At 44.4% G+C, this 17288-nt stretch overlaps 1 long non-coding RNA gene across 5 annotated transcripts; it reads left to right on the forward strand.

Moving 5' to 3' along the window:
* The first annotated feature begins 2520 nt into the window (after window positions 1–2520).
* LOC131011415 (uncharacterized) lies at window positions 2521–5283 on the forward strand. 5 transcript variants are annotated; one of them, XR_009096908.1, is made up of 6 exons: window positions 2521–3070; window positions 3165–3626; window positions 3762–3882; window positions 4259–4358; window positions 4749–4842; window positions 5050–5283. It is a non-coding gene; the product is annotated as an uncharacterized LOC131011415 (long non-coding RNA). The 5 variants fall into 5 exon arrangements; XR_009096909.1 differs by having other exon boundaries at window positions 3165–3424; window positions 3511–3882; XR_009096911.1 differs by having other exon boundaries at window positions 2522–3070; window positions 3165–3530.
* Window positions 5284–17288: the final 12005 nt, after the last annotated feature.

Genomic DNA, 17288 nt, shown 5'->3' on the forward strand with positions numbered 1-17288 from the left:
AGAGACTACAATCTCTCGAAAGAAGAGTCTTCGAGCATCAGTCTATGACTGATCCCACTGATGGAAGTGCTACTCGAAGAATTCCCAACTCACAACGGACTCCTAAGGCTCATTTTTTTGATAATGCCAAAAAAGGGGGAAAGATCACAAAGAGGAGATCGCCCAAATCAAGAAGTTGAAGAGTTAATGGAGTCCATTCAGACGAAGCTCAGAGCCAAAGACAAAGGAAAGCACGTTGTAGCTGAAATTGCTCTGGACAAATCAACATCTCAAGACCGACTGCAGAAGAGGTCAAGAAGAAATGATGGAGATAGTCCGCACCAATCAAGGAGACGACTGGAACTAGGCATGCTTGCCCTCTCGTTCACACCAAAGCCACATCAAGAGCTTCAAGCTTATCGGAACTCAAGGATTCTGATATCCCACATTCATGGGAATCAACTGAAGAATCTTGACACATGAGTTCTAAGAGAGATAAGCGACTGGTGGGTCAGAGTAAATGAAGTCTTCAAGAAATGGTTTCAAGCTGCCAAGTTCGATCAGAAGAAGGACTGTCTCGACGCTTGGAAATATTTCATGCGAAATTGGGATGATCAAACTCAGTTCAAGCGGATTGAACAAGCAAGGAAAGTAGCAAAGATGGCGTTCGTTCCTCCTCCTCTACTCAATACCATCACACTACCAAGACGAAAATGAAGAACTGACAGAGCTGTCATTGAACAAGAAGTGCAAAGCATCAGTGAAATTTGGAGAATCACTGATCCAGAATGTCTTGCTGAAAGAATAAATGCTCTCTACCAACTCTACCAGGTTAAACCAGAGAGCTTCTAGGTTTGTTGTACAAATGTCTTAGACAGAAAATCTGTTCATCTGCTAAGTGCAATGTACTCATCTCTCCTGATCACTAATTTGAAGTTAACTATCTTTCAATAACAATATCTTCTTGTCCGAATTCTAAATATGCTTCTTACTGTGTTCTGATGTTTATTTCTCGTCGAGCTTTAACTTTCAGTTGTTGACTTAATTACATCATCTTGGAGGAACTCTGTTACTCTGTTCTCAGTCATAACCTTTTTCTATGCCCTTCAATATCATGTAAGGTTTTGGCATCATCAAAAAGGGGGAAATTATTGGGAAATGAAAATATATCCAACCCTTATGTTTTGATGATAGCAAAAACCACTAAAAGGCACATTCTAGCTAATAGTGGTTGAGTTTCTTGAATAGCTAGAGTGGACATTGAATGCAATGATGACTGAAGATGGTAACTCAACTGAAGACTGCTTGACTGAAGGCTATGCACAAGTCCAGAACACACTAAGAAATGCAGACTCAACTGAAAACTCCCAACTGAAGAAAACTGCATCAGAAATAATTAAGGAATCTATGAGTCATGGCATTCGCCTCAACTGAAGAAGGAAAGGCTATGTGGACAACCTCCAAGACATGCTGCAACGTTTGAAGAAGTCAGAAGCATTGACTTTAAAGGACGGAGTTTCCTCTTTTGTGCAAAAGCCTGCAGCATTTGTACCAAAGGACAAGAAGACCATTTCTACAATCATCAAAGAGAAATGGAGACAGAGAACCTGAGCAGATTAAGACGTTATCTCACAACGGCATGATTCGAAGGAAAAATCTCCACCAACGGATCGATTCTTTAGAACTGTCTATAAATAGCTCAGGATGACACCTCAAGAAATTGGGGAAAATAAGATAAAGAGAAAATCTGATTCAATCATCATTGTAAAGCTACATCGAGAGATCAATTTGAGCTCAACCGTCACAAGCATTGAATCGAAAAAGAGAGTAATCAGAGATCATAGAATTAGAATGTCTGATTACAAGAACTCACTTAGAATCTATAGGCAATCAATAGACATATCTTTAGCCTAGATTGATGATTACTTGAGAGCATGTTCTCAGTAATCCTAGTTGGTTATTACATAACTTTTTTCTTTCTAAGCGAAGATCGTTTGTAATAGAGATCGAGACACTACTACAAAAATGCACATACATAACGCTTCATACATAACGGTTTTTTTTAAAAACCGTTATGTATGAGCGCATTTTTGGAATAGATAACGGTTTTTACAAAAAACCGTTATCTATGTAGTGTTGTCCATACACTTAGATATCGGTTTGAGTTAAACCGTTATGTTTGTGCGTTATCTATTAGTTGCATACATAACGGTATTACAAACCGTTAAGCCGACTGTTATCTATGAGCATATTTTACAACGGTTTATTAAACCGTTATGTATGAGAGTTTTTAAAACTGTTAAGTATAAATATATATATATTTTTTTAATTTATATTATATTATATTATATTTAAAAGTAATAAATAAATTGATGATTCTAAAATCTGAATTTGTTCATGAATATAGACTTTCATAAATTAAAAACTCCTAACATTTTTTTTTTCATTAAATAACACTTATATAAATTAAAAGACATTATTAGAAAATACCAAAAATTGAATATTGAATAATAAAAGTGAAATAAAAGAAAAGAAAAGAAAAAAGACTTTTCCCTCTCATCGCACAACCCTAATTTCCTTCCCCAATTTCACTCTTATCTTTCTCTCCATCTCTCCTCTCAATTTCTCACCAATATTATGCACAGTCGGGAATCCTATCCCTCTCCAAAATTTCTCGCCGCAGTGAGGCGGCGCTCCGCCTCAGCCACGTCTCTCTCTTTTCTTCACCTCATTTTCCTCTCTGGCAGCAGCACACACACACATATATAAAAACCCTAGTTTCGTCCTCTCTCAATTCCGGCAGAATTGCCGCCGAAATGCCGCTGCTTCCTGGAGCTCGTCCGTCGTGCCGTCGACCACCGCCGACGTCTTCTCCGCTTCGACGGAACAAGGCAGCAGCAGAAGAAATCGAGCATTCTCTTCTGAAGAATCGCTGCGACTTAATTGTGTCGTCGTCGGTGTCTTCTCTCTCTCTACCTCGACGACAAGGTGGCGACAGTAGCTGCCACGCCTCTCTCACCCTGCTCACCGCTTACTCTACTCTGTCGAGTTTTAATCGACTCGGTCTCAAGCGGGGTTACGCCACTTAAAGGTATCAAGATAAGATTTTCAATGTTTCCTATTCTCAATTTTTTCATGAATTGTAGTTTGAATTTTTCATGAATTAAAGAAATCAACTGAAACAGGAAAGGGAAGGAAGCCCTAATTTCGCCACCTCTATCATCTGCTATCCCTAGGCGCCGCTACTGCACCGCCTGCCACGTCGCGCCGCCCTTCTTGTCTGCTAACCCTAGCCACCGCGACCAGCGCCGCCTGCTCGTCATCGCCCCTCTCGTCTGCTAACCCTAGCCACCGCGACCAGCGCCACCTGCTCGTCGCCGCCCCTCTCGTCTGCTTACCCTAGCCACCGCGACCAGCGCCGCCTACTCGTCGCGCCCCTCTCATTGTATGTACAATTTTCTATTTTTGCACATTAGTTTGTTCGATTTTGTGTTTGATTGCATTGACAAAGTAAATCTCTCGTTGTTGTAGGACATGGAATATGGGTTGAGGTTAATTGTTGCCTCTAATTCATGGATTTTGCACTGAGTTTATTTTGTTTTATTTTAGATTTGCTATCTGTTTAGAAGAGATTTAGTGTTTCTAAGGTTAGTTTTGCTTCTCACTCCATTGCTATCATCAGAGGTTATCAATTCTAGCTCTTCCCCTTCTACTAGAAAGCTGACTCACATTTTTGTGCTTTTTAGATTCTGTTTAAAGTGAGCTCTGTTTTTCTATTGCAGATTGATTCCATTTGCATCTTACTTGATGCTCGTATAGTTGGGACTTTGGTGCAATTTATTTCTTCTTTCATGTTCCTTAAGTTTGTTCCTAGCAAACACATGGTAACAGTTTTGTGATCTGGTGAGTACTAAGATTTGCTCGTTTCTCGCTCACGGCTTATCTGTGGTATCTATCTATTGCTGATTGAAATCAAAGTGTTTGAATCATAATGTTATAAGATTATTGTATTACATGAAAAGAGGCAGGAACTTTTTGTTTTCTACTTGCTCGATTCTCGCTCACAGCTTATCTGTGGTATCTATCTATTGCTGATTCAATTTCAAATAGGAATTATGTATGTCCAGTTATTTTGTGAGCTTGACATTTTCATGTTTTAATAGGTTTAATCTCCTTAGTTAATTTAATAGTATTAGATAGAATGTTACTTGAGCTTTTGAAAGATCCGTGTAATTGACACTTACCCCTCTTATGTTCAACAACACTTTTGAGCCATCAGAGGTTGGTATGTTGGCCAGGTGCTTGTGCGCGCCGCTGGTTTCTATCCGAGTCAGAAAGATCAACAAGCAAGGAACATTTCTGTCTTTAACCTCTGTAAGGTAAGTTTGCAGTAGTATTCTTTTAGAGGAATTGATATGGTTCAGTGCTTGTAAAATAATATCACTTCCTTTCTATTAATCGGGCAGATTGTCCATATCTGTAATGTCGAAAGCTACCCTAAGCACAACTGTTGGATGTTTATCGTGTGATGTATGTTCATCGTTTTCTCCAACAATGCAATTTGTTTATCAGTAAGCAATCAATTATTGAAAGTATCCAAAATATGTGGATAGTTATTCTTGTTATACCCAATCGCATTGTAGTGCAATAGATTTGTAGGCCTACTTGCTATTTGGTATCTGCTTTTGGTATAAATCTTCCCTTCAATTATATTCAGTATTGGGATTGATTGAATTGCTTTTCATAAGTGCAGTCATTTCTCTTTTCAGGTTAATGCTTACTCAAAGAGTGGATAATCAAAATCTAGGCAAACTTGCTGAATGTGGCCAGTAAATTCTGCATTTGACGTGATTATAAATATTGGTATCACATATACTGCAGAATTAATCTTATAATCAGTTCTCTCATTATTCTTTTGTAATGCTTGTGATTACTTAATGAATTTAGATGTTTATTTTCCACCATTGATGTTTCTATGGAGATGTAAGTTTTTTAGAAATGTGTTTTTATAGCAGTTGCAAGAATTGCTTAATTTTATCATGTCTCATTTTTTTGTTTATTTTTGTGCAGCTGTATATTTCTCAACCCCAACTGGACTCAGCTTCAGGAGGTATTCTTCACTTTGCGGTCGCGAGCAGCTCAACAGTTATATAGTTGAAGGATAAGATACAAGATTATAGAGCTTATAGAGAGGTGCTGGTTTTAGAAGGCAACGGAAGCCCTAGTTTTTTTTTTTTTTTTGAGTTGGGCTCAAAACATTATGTATGAATGTTTTGTGATATATATAATACTATATGTTATTGATGGTTTTATCATTTTGTTGTTTTAAGTTTATTTATTCATTTTTTTAGATAAATAACAGAAAAATTGAGAAAAAGTATTAAAAATATGCTAAAAGCTATAGTTGGCATACATAACGGTAAAGAATTGTTATGTATTATGACAAAGATAACGGTTAAAACCGTTATGTATAATACTATAGATAACGGATATAAAACGTTATTTATATATAAACAATCGTTATGTATATGTGTATACATAACGGTGAAGTTTAACTTTCTTGACGGATTGGAACCGTTATGTATAATTATTTAGATAATGGATTTTGAGCGTTATATATTTATGAAAAACCGTTATGTATAATAGAATAGATAACGCTTAAATCTCCGTTATGTATGAACTCCACATACATTACACCATTATATATTACGGCAGTTTTCACACATAGATAACGGATAAAATCCGTTATCTATGAGCGAATTTATAGTAGTGAGACTAAGACCGAACTCAACGGTTGTTTAGTATCATCAAAGTAAATAGATGGTTCCTTGGCACCAGTCAAGCCAAGTGGTTGTTGTTTAGTACCAGAAAACTAAACTGATACTGGTTGTGGTTTAGTACCGATTTAAAATTAAATCGTTCGGTTTCCTTGCCACCCAGGAAGCCAAGAGGGAGTTCAGCTTAAAGGTGCTGGTTCCAATTACCTTAGCATTAGCTGAGTGGGCACGACAGTGTCCAGGCGTGTTAAGTGTTAAATCCAATTCAGGGCGGATTGGTAGGTTTGCTGTGCACCTCTAAGCATAAGCCCAGAATGTTTGTCAGACAAATAATCTGGTTGTGGATGTACGAGAGATGTCTCCAAACCACGTTAAAAATCTTTGTGTTCTTTACTTGCTTTCAGTTATTTCCTTTATCTATGCTTAATTATTTTCAACTGAACTGGATTAACTTAAAAGTGAAACCAAGGATTTTATAAGTAACAAACATTTTCTAAAGGATATTCGCACTAATTTTAAATTTCGCTGCTGAGTTGTTAATCCTACTGGCGACTGATAGTCAGAGAGATTAATAACTCTACTATATTTTACAAACTAAACTGAAGCCTTACTTTGATATCAGCTAAGCCCAGTGCTTGACTGTTGTCAACTAACTGAAGTATCTTCAGTATCAGTGTACAACCTATTTCTAACTAAAACTGGTTAAGTTTGTTTTGATTGTGAAAAGTAGCCCACGGGTGTATTCTCCCCCCATACACCTGTCAGTCAACCCTCCGGGATCCCAACACTTATCATATGTTTAAGCATGACATGAAATTGCATTTGTATTATGCAATAAAAGTATTTATGATTTAAAGAAAATCAAGTAAGGATATTGAATGTTTGAATTGTTATTTGAATTTGTATTTTTATTGCATATATAACAGGTTTATACAGACAAAAAGTTTTAAATTAAAACTATTACAAACAACAATAAATTAAAGAATAATTACATTTTCGAAGATGGTGAAAAAAAAAATTTAACGACAGAAATCTCTCGCCGTTGAGTTGGTGATTCAAGGAACCAACACCTAATCTACAAAGCGATAAATATAGACTATACCTAGTGTGAATGATCGGAGAAGGCAGAGTAAACAATCGGAAAACTCAGAACGGGAGAAAAGTAGCTGTTGTATTCGAAAATAAGAGATAGCGTAGTTACAATGTACGAGCTCAGGTTCTATTTATAGACTACATAGGGGGGGCAAAATAGTAAAATCAATGCTCACGCATGTACCTTGCGTGGTTGAAGGATAGGATGGTAATCTCGTCTTCACGCGGGAACTCTCCTGTGTTTCTAGTGACTTCGCTGATGAAGAGCATTCCTCTGGCGAGAACGGTTCTTCTGCCAGATGTAGCTTCTCTGGTGGAGATGACTCTTCTGGCAAGGATGACTCCTCTGGCCAACATGATTCCTCTGGCAAGAGTCATTCCTCTGGTGGGTAAGATGTCTCTGGTGAATGAGATTCCTCTGGTGAGAATGGTTCCTCTGGCAAGTATGACTCCTTTAGTGAGGATGATTCCTCTGACGGGTGTGTTTCTTCTGCCATACTTGTTCCGCTGGTGGGGTCGATTCCTCTGATTCGCATCATTTCCCTACTCTGCATATATCACTCCTCATCAACCACTCCCCCCTCTAGTCTGGTTGAACCGGGTATTCTTCGTGTTCAACCAGTGAAGTATTGTTAAAGCCAGCGCTGTGCTGTTTTCCCCGGTCCCTGCAAATCATGAAGACATGAGAATTCTAAACTTATAAGAAGATAAGGGTAAGCCCTGTAAATTGTTCTCTGGTATTTTTGCTACTCCCCCCTCTGATCTGACTAGTTCGCTCTGGAACGGTGCAACTAGTCAGAGGATTCGTCCGCGTGGATGACGTCACCAGCATTAAATGCCCGTCCCTTCTACAGTGCTTTTTCCATATCCCGAGGTTACTTTTTTAGCCTTCGCGTTTTTTCGCCTCCCCGTAGAAATCCTCGACCGTAGATTGCTTTATAGGGCCACGTGTCGTTCATCCCGTATACTGATGTTTGCCCGCGTACGTTACATATTCAGTTTTGAACTTTTACTTTCAACTATTCCTCTTCTCCAATTTTTCCGAACTTCTTCATCTGCGATTTCCGGCGATCCTCGCTCCTGTTCCGGCGTACTTCCAGCGACCCTTCCATTCCGGTACTTACAGTCAATCTTTCCTTGACCTAGGTAATTCGCGTACCTTCCTCTTCCAATATTTGTGATTAGTTGTAGTGCAGTGGTGTAGTTGTTGGTGCTCTGATTGAGCGTGCTAGAAACCCTAGGATATAAAATTTCTGATAATGGCATCCACTTCCGCTCCCCAGCCCTCGCGTTCGCCCTCTCCCCGAGATTCTTCATCTTCATCCCCCCAGCCTCAGGGTCCTGAAAACTTTCATTCCCCCTCCGTCTCGCATAGTTCTCAGGCTACTCCGAGTCCATCTAGGCCTAAGAAGGGAACCAAAAAAGCCCCCCAACCCCCTAAACCTATTCCTGAGTCTCGCCTTAGTTTCACGGCGATGGAAAAGATGAGGAGCAAGTGTCGTTGCCCCGATGGCTTAAGATTCGAGGCCTTCTCTAAAGCCTCGAAACCCCCGGAACAACTTCGTGACCACAAAACAATAGCCGTCTGGCAAGCCCAGATAGACGCTGGCCTAAGGCTCCCTCCTCCTCCTCTCCTGGTTGACGTCTGCAACCATTTTCGCATCCCTTTTTATCAAGTTGCCCCTTCTGCCATCCAGAGGTTATATGCCTTCCATATTCTCTGCCAAGCCCATGGTGTTGGGGACACCGCCAAACTATTCTGTCAGACCCAATCTCTCCGCATGCAGGGCAGTCCCTTGTATAGCTTTGCCGGTCTTCCGAAATATCCCACCTCCTTCCTTTCCTCCTTAAATTCTTTTGACAAAAATTTTTTATTTAACTACTGTTATGTGCGCACCCTTGTCGGCTCCTGACGCGATTATGGTGCCTTGGAACTGGAATGGCATAACCCGCGGACCACCTATAAACCAGCCTCTCAGGCTGCTCCCTCCACTTTTGACCTGGGTGTCATAGCCCACCTTAATGCCATGAATAAGGCTGAGCCCCTATCCTGTAAATATCTCGCCGAGAACAATTCGGCTCTGGCATACAATGGCTTATTTCCCCTATATCCAAAGAAATCAATAGGTAAAAAATATGGGTTAGAAAATATATTAACTTTTGTTACCCTGATTTGACGGTGTAGAATTTTTATTTGCAGACATGTCTTGGAGGAAACAGTGCGGGGTTAATTTGGATGTCGTTGCTTCTCCCGCTCGCAGCGGGGAACATGGCTCGGGAGGCTCTGCTTCCCGAACGGGCCCCTCAGAACAACCCACTGGGTCCGGGATGGTCATCACTCTCCCTGTGGCAGAGGTCCCAGAGAGAAACGTGGAAGCCTCACGCACATTTGATGCAGAGGAAGTTGATGCAGGCAGGCTTGTTCACAGGCGCAGACGCCCTAGTACTGGTGGTGCATCCGGTGCTGGTGAGGAAGATGTCCAGATTGTGGACATTACTGGTGAAGTTCCTTCTCCCGACTCAGCCCAGGACATTGCCACTCCCGAGCTCTCGAAGAAGCGGAAGAGGGGCTCTCTGATCTCCGTGGGTGAGAAGGAGAGACAAGAAAGCCTGAAGAAGGCCGGCAAGTCCGCGGATCCAGCAAAGAAGTCTGCTGGTGGTTCAAAAGTCCTCCCTTCTGCTGGGGGAAAGGGCAAGGGCAAGGCTGTGGTCCCCCCTGCTGATGAGCCAGAGGATACTATTCCTGGCCCGATTTCAAGTTTGTCGGGGCAGGCATTCATTGATGCTTTGTCCGTCCGTGTTCATTCAAAGGACAAGGAGAAAGTAGAGACCTTGACACGAGGGGCTCTAGCAAGTCAGCTTGGCCAGTTGGCTCTTCAGGTACCTTGCAGCTTGTATTCTTATCTAAAAATTTAAGTTATTAACCTTTTGTCTGTTCTGGTGGAACCCATTTCTCTGAAGAAAATCATTCCTTTGGTGAAGATTATCTCCTTGTTCCGACATGATCCATTCTATTTCCCTGCAGGTGGAATCTCGGCTCTGGGGAGCTATCCAGTGCATCCACGATTATGATGTGTTGGAGAAAGAGAGAGAGAAAGAGCAGGCAGATATCGCCAAGCGTGATGACGACGTCGCCGGGGTAGTGGAGCGTCTGAGCGGAGCTGAGGCGGAAATTGCTGAGTTGAAGGCCAAGCTGGCCCAAGTAGAGGTGGAAAAGTCGTCCCTGGCCTCCGAACTGACAAGGGTGACGAGGGAGAGTCATGAGAGCCTTATCAGATTCAAGGCGGGGTACGAAAAAGACTATAGGGACGCCAGGCGTGGCTGGAGGAAAACACTTGTGGAGGCCCAGAACCGTGCTTATGTCCTGGGGGCACGAGACCAGCGTCTGGAGTACTTCTTGTCCCCTCAAGGCCAACACTTCTTGGAGGTGATGTTGGAGGGCACCTTGGAGGCCTTTAAGCGAACTCCCGAGTATCTGGAAGACTTCGGGCCCCTCTTTGCTTACGTGATAAAGCAATCCGCCACGAAGGCGTTAGAGATGGCGGGGGCATCTCCGGAGCAGCTTGCTACCCTGGATCTGCGAGCCTTGATGGAAAACCTCAAGGATGAGGACATAAACAAGCTGATGAGGATCCCTGAGAATTCCCCGGGGAAACCGGTGTGGTGGTATCCTGTGTTGGAGAAGGCTCTTCCCTATTTTGCCTTTGGGGTCGGGCCTGACTCATTGCCCTCTGCTCCAATGTATATGCCTGCCTTCTCTGCTTCCCTGGTGGGCTTCGTGAACCGGCTACGGGATCCTACTGGCAAAAGCACTCGGAAATTTTCTCAATACAGCATGGTGCCTCCCCTGCCCTCTGACTTGGCGGCCTCAGCTTTTGAAGACTCGGCTTCTTCTTACTCCGCAGTGGATCAGCTTTTTACCCTGTATAGAGATGAAGAAACATATGTACAAGAAGCTGTGAAGCTGCTGGACGTGGATTCCCGTCTCCCGAAGATGAAGGAAACTGGCATGCTGCCGGTGCTTACAGAGGGAGCCTCTGCTAGCCAGGTCCCCGCAATTGCCACCTCTGCTCCTGCTGAAGATTCATCTACTTCTCCCTCTTGATGTCCCCAATCTTCCCCCTGACTTATCAAAAAAAATTTGTAACCCCTTAGTTTGTAAAAAACTCAATACTTACTTTTGGTTTTTGGTGTACAACTCTGCCTTCTGCACATGTTTAAATGAAGTTTCTTCCCTGCTTGTGCTTCTTTCTTTCCTTCGTATTTCGTGTTACTTTTGTTACCTGTTGATGTTAAATTTGCATTCCCGGATCTCCAACTGCGGTGTATATTTTTGGTGTTGATTTCTGACTTTGTTGAAATCTGAATGACCTTTCTGCTGATTTTGACTAACTCCTATGGCGAGGATTTTGGCTGATTCCTCTGGCGAGGATTTTGATGACTCCTCTGGCGAGGATTTTGATGACTCCTCTGGCGAGGATTTTGATGACTCCTCTGGCGAGGATTTTGATGACTTCTCTGGCGAGGATTTTGATGACTCATCTGGCGAGGATTTTGATGACTCATCTGGCGAGGATTTTGATGACTCATCTGGTGAGGATTTTGATGACTCCTCTGGCGAGGATTTTGATGACTCCTCTGGTGAGGATTTTGATGACTCCTCTGGCGAGGATTTTGCTGACTCCTCTGGTGAGGATTTTGCTGCTGCTTCCCGTTCAAGCCTTCCTTTGTTGCTTCCCATCGAAGCACTCCTTTGCTGCTTCCCATCCAAGCTTGAATACTCTGCGCGGAGCATGGAGGACCCGGGGGGTGCAACCAACTTTCGCGGCTTACGATTAAATAGTAACCCTCTGCGCGGAGCATGGAGGACCCGGGGGGTGAAACCAACTTTTGCAGCTTACGATTAAATAGTAACCCTCTGCGCGGAGCATGGAGGACCCGGGGGGTGCAACCAACTTTCGCGGCTTACGATTAAATAGTAACCCTCTGCACGGAGCATGGAGGACCCGGGGGGTGCAACCAACTTTCGCGGCTTACGATTAAATAGTAACCCTCTGCGCGGAGCATGGAGGACCCGGGGGGTGCAACCAACTTTCGTGGCTTACGATTAAATAGTAACCCTCTGCGCGGAGCATGGAGGACCCGGGGGGTGCAACCAACTTTCGCGGCTTACGATTAAATAGTAACCCTCTGCGCGGAGCATGGAGGACCCGGGGGGTGCAACCAACTTTCGCGGCTTACGATTAAATAGTAACCCTCTGTGCGGAGCATGGAGGACCCAGGGGGGTGCAACCAACTTTCGCGGCTTACGATTAAATAGCTTCCCTCTGCGCGGAGCATGGAGGGCCTGGATGGCACAACCAACTTTCGCGACTTACGATAGCTTCCCTCTGCGCGGAGCATGGAGGGCCCGGATGGCACAACCAACTTTCGCGGCTTACGATAGCTTCCCTCTGCTCTGATGGCAGCGTGATTCCTCTGCTTTTCCCTTGACTTGCTGAGGAGCAATTTTTGGATTTTTGAATTTGAAAATTGGGGACTACGGGTGTACACCCTACTCCCCCCCTGGTGACATGTGTAATACTCTGTTATGAACATGATGGCCCAATTACTCCTTATTCCATCTCCGGCCCATAAACTCGCGTGAGCCCGTTACCTCTTAGCCCTTTTCTTAAGCCCAAAACCATCTCTATATATACCCCTCCACCCTTCATGACCTAGCTTAGAATCCCTTATCTTCTTTCCGCCGCCCCAATCTGATCTCCTCTCAAACCTTAGATCTCCCGACCCTTTGTCTCTCGTATCATGTATCCCTTCCTATCTTGGTTGTAAAGCACTCAGTCGGGGGAGCGAGTCCTGTTAAGAAAGTGCACAATGTTGAAGACTGAAAAAACAGGACTCTCCCCCGCCTGAGAGTTTTATCTCCAGGGTTCCTGAAGAAAACTTCCTCGTCATCCCTAGTTTGGTTATAAAGCATCCAATTGCGGGAAGTCCTGTTCAGGGCACCCACATCTTTGAAGGCTCCGCCCTTCCCTTTGTGTTTCCGGGGTAGATCTCCGGTATTGTGATTGCAGGGAGCAGGCTTCCGGCAATCGGGAGCATTATCATTGGCTTCCTGAGATCTGGATGTTGGTTGGTCTGTTCCTCTTCTGTACTTTTTCTTTTTGGCACTTTGACTTGTTTTTTTTTCTTGGTGTTCTGCAGGCGTGGAGTAGATCTGGAGTAGATCTGAGAAATGGGCATGTCTCAGCGGAGAGGAAGAGCTTAAAGTGTTGGCGCATGGAAGAGAAGTCGTCAATTCCTCATGTTTGCTTTCCCTTTGACCTGCTAAGAAGCGGTTTTTGTATTTGTTTCTCCCTTGTCCTGCTAAGAAGCAGTTTGTATTTTGAATTTGTAAATTGTGGGCTAGGGGTATACACCCTACTCCCCCCTCTGGTGACATGTGCACTGCTCTGCATGAACATGTTAAGTAGCATATGTGATGAAAAAAAGCGATAATTTAAAGTAAATAAAACAACACCAGGGAATTCCCTAGAACCACATATCTGTTTTATTGATATTATGGCCCCGGACCTCGTTAAAACCCCTGTGGGGAAAAAGAGTATCCGGTCTACATTGGCATTAGTCCTGCTAAGTAGCAGTTATACATAGAACTTTTTGAGATTGTTAATATTCCATGGTCTAGGAAGAGCTCTGCCGTCTGGATTCGACAATGTATAAGCTCCACCCCCTAGGACCTCTGTGATGATAAACGGGCCTTCCCAATTAGCTTCGAACTTGCCCACTGCCTTCAATGCATCAGCCCGCTTGAGAACCAGATCTCCCTTTGACAATTTCCGCGCTCTGACCCGCTTGTCATACCCTGCCTTGATAATGCCTTTGTATTTTACTGCTCTGACCCGGGCTTCATCCCTTTGTGCTTCCACCAAATCTAGCTCTGCTCGGCGAAGTTCAGCATTGTGCTCAGTGTCGTAGGTTGTTATCCGATATGATTCCAATCTTGCCTCCGCTGGTATTACCGCATTAGATCCATACACTAGAGTAAATGGTGCTTCACCCGTGGCTGTCTTTGGGCTAGTGCGGTAGGCCCAAAGTACAGTATCCAGCTCCTCAACCCATTTGCCTCTGCTCTGAGTCAGCCTTTTCTTGATCCCTTCACATATTGTCCTGTTGGCCAACTCCACTTGGCCATTTGCTTGCGGATGAGCTACCGAGACGAATCTTTGAGTGATATCCATCCGATCACAAAAATCCGCGATCCTCTGCCCAGTGAACTGGATTCCGTTGTCAGAAACGATGATCCTGGGCACGCCAAATCTGCAGCATATATTCCGCCAAATGAAGCGCTCCACAGTCACCTCATCGATTTTCCCCACAGCCTCAGCTTCGACCCACTTAGAGAAGTAGTCCACCGCTACAAGCAAAAAGCATTTGCCCCCTGGTGCCGTGGGCAGCTTCCCGACTATGTCGATACCCCACTTGTCGAACGGACATGCAGCGTACATAACGCCCATAGGTTCCCCTGGAATGTTGATTCTCCCGGCGTGTCTCTGGCAAGCCTCACTTGCGGACGAACTCTCTGGCGTCTTTGTTGATGTTAGGCCAGTAGAACCCTGCCCGAATGATTTTGCGTACAAGGTCCCGGAATCCCGTGTGACCACCACAGCAACCTGCATGAACTTCGTTTAAAGCAAAGTTAGCTTCCTCTGGAGATAAGCATTTTAGTAAAGGCTGAGTAAAGGATCGTTTGTAGAGTTGGTCATTAAGCAAGCAATAATTTTCGTATCGGGCCCTCTGATTAGATTCCTTGTTCAACCGCTCCCCTGTCTTGAGAAAATGTATAATAGGAGCCCGCCAGTCGTCTCTGATCTCTACGGAGAAGACCTGTGAAGTCCCCATCACTCTGGTATCACAGAGTAAAATAATTTCATCACTCCAGGTTTGTTCCACTGCACTAGCCATTCGCGCCAGTAGGTCTGCTTTCGTATTATCTTCCCGGGAAATCTGCTCGATTTTGAATTCCATAAACTTGTCCTTCATCTCGCTGAGCTTGCGGTGGTACGCCCTCATGCGTTCTTCTTTGACACTATAACCCCCTGAATATTGTTGGGCCACTAACTGGGAGTCTGTCTTGATGATGACGCATTCGGCCTTGAGTTCTGACAAAATGTGCGCCCCTCTGACCACAGCTTCATACTCCACTTCATTGTTGGACAGTCGGCAAGTGAATTTGATTGCAAACTGATATGTACCATACCCCGGTGATGTGATGTATACCCCAATTCCGCATCCCTCTTTTGTCACTGGTCCGTCCACAAAGGCAACCCAAAATTCCGGTACGGGACGGCGAGTTGTTTCTTGGATGAAATCTGCCAACGCTTGTGCTTTGATCACTGTTCTTGGCTCGTACTCCACATCATATTCCCCAAACTCCACAGCCCACTTCACCATTCTTCCCGACAAATCCGGGCGCCCCAGCACTTGTTTAAAAGGCAAGGCAGTGCGCACCACTACCCGATGTGACAAAAAATACGGCCTTAACTTTCTCGCCGTGACCACGCCAGAGCAGTCTTCTCTATCTCTGTGTAATTCAATTCAGGACCCTGGATGATTCGGCTGACGAAGTAGATGGGTTTCTGGTGACTTCCCTCCTCTATGATAAGCACAGAGCTGATTGCATCTTCCCCCACTGCTATGTACAGATACAACGTTTCTCCCGGGACCGGCTTGGTTAGAGTCGGGAGCTTTGCCAGATATACCTTGAGATCTTCAAATGCCGCTCGGCATTCCTCTGTCCATAGAAATTTAGTGCCCTTCCTTAAGATTTTGAAAAACGGCATGCTGCGCTCTGCCGACCGTGATATAAACCTGCTCAGAGCAGTGATGCGCCCATTTAGAGTCTGCACTTCCTTGATCCCTCTGGGTGGTGTCATTTCCATGATGGCCTTGACCTTCTCTGCGTTAACCTCGATCCCTGCAGGGGTAACCTTGTAGCCTAAGAATTTGCCTGTTGTGACCCCAAAAGTACATTTTGCTGGATTCAACATGAGCCGATGCTTTCTAACCACAGTGAAGATCTCCTCGAGATCAGAGACATGGTCCTCTGCCCTTATACTCCGCACAAGCATGTCATCCACATACACCGAGATATTCTTGGAGAGCTGTTCCTTCAAGACTTTTTCCATCATCCGCTGATACGTGGCTCCCGCATTTTTCAAGCCAAACGGCATACTCCTCCAGCCGTAAACCCCGCAACAGACGGCAAAGGCCGTTTTTGAAATGTCTCCTCTGTTCATCTTAACCTGATGGTATCCCTGATACGCGTCCATCATAGATAGTAAAGCGCATCCCGAAGTAGCATCCACCAGCTGGTCAATCCTCGGCAGAGGATAGTGGTCTTTTGGGCAAGCGGCGTTCAGATCTCTGAAATCTACGCACATCCTCCAAGTATTTGTTTTCTTTGGTACCATCACCGCGTTTGAAATCCACTCTGGGTATTGCACTTCCACAATGTGCCCTGCTTCCAACAACCCATAGACCTGCTCCCTTATTGCAGTGTCCTTCTCGGCCCCAAAATTCCTTGTTCGTTGCTTTACTGGCTTAATTTTAGGATCCACATTAAGGCAGTGCTCTGCCAACCCTCTGTCAATGCCCTTTAAATCGGCGGTGCTGAATGCGAACACATCCGCATTTCTGCACAAGCAAATAATGAGCTCGTCTCTGACTTGATCACTCATGGAAGACCCAATTTTGGTCTGAAAACCCTCTTTCCCTGGGAACAATTTGATCATGTTGCAAACATCACTAGTAGACACCAGCGCGGTTTTTTCTGTACTGTCCCTGTCTTTCAATATGTCTGCCAATTCCTGGCGCTCTTCTGCCGAGGCATTCACTTCGCCCACCTTCCCCTTCTTCCGTGTATTCAATCCCTCTGTCACTCTTTCCCTTTTCTGTCCCGCTGAATGTGTAAGCATTTGTACATGGCAAGCTTTCGATGCTGTTTGATCACCACAAACTTCTCCCACTCTCCCTCCCTCGATGGGGAATTTCATTTTCAAGTGAAACATAGAGATCACCGTCCTAAACGCCATCAATGCAGGCCGGCCAAGTATCACATTGTAGGAGGGCTTTGGCATGTCAACCACCAAGAACCGCACCATCCTAGTTTTGCTATTAGCAGCTGTAGTGCCGAGATTTATCGGTAACTCCACATAACCCAGAGGCATGACCATTTCTCCTCCGAACTCAAACAAAGGGGCATTCGTTGGCTCAATATGAACGTCGATTCCCATGTTTTGAAGGCACTCCCAGTATAAGATATTCACCGCTCTGCCCGAGTCTACGAAAACACGGTGAACGATACAGCCGGCAATATCCGCCATAATAACCAGTGCATCATCGTGCGGGTACATTAGTGTACGTAGATCCTCTGCCCCAAAG

This window comes from Salvia miltiorrhiza, chromosome 2, assembly GCF_028751815.1.
Source record: "Salvia miltiorrhiza cultivar Shanhuang (shh) chromosome 2, IMPLAD_Smil_shh, whole genome shotgun sequence".
NCBI classification, from domain to species: Eukaryota; Viridiplantae; Streptophyta; class Magnoliopsida; order Lamiales; family Lamiaceae; genus Salvia; species Salvia miltiorrhiza.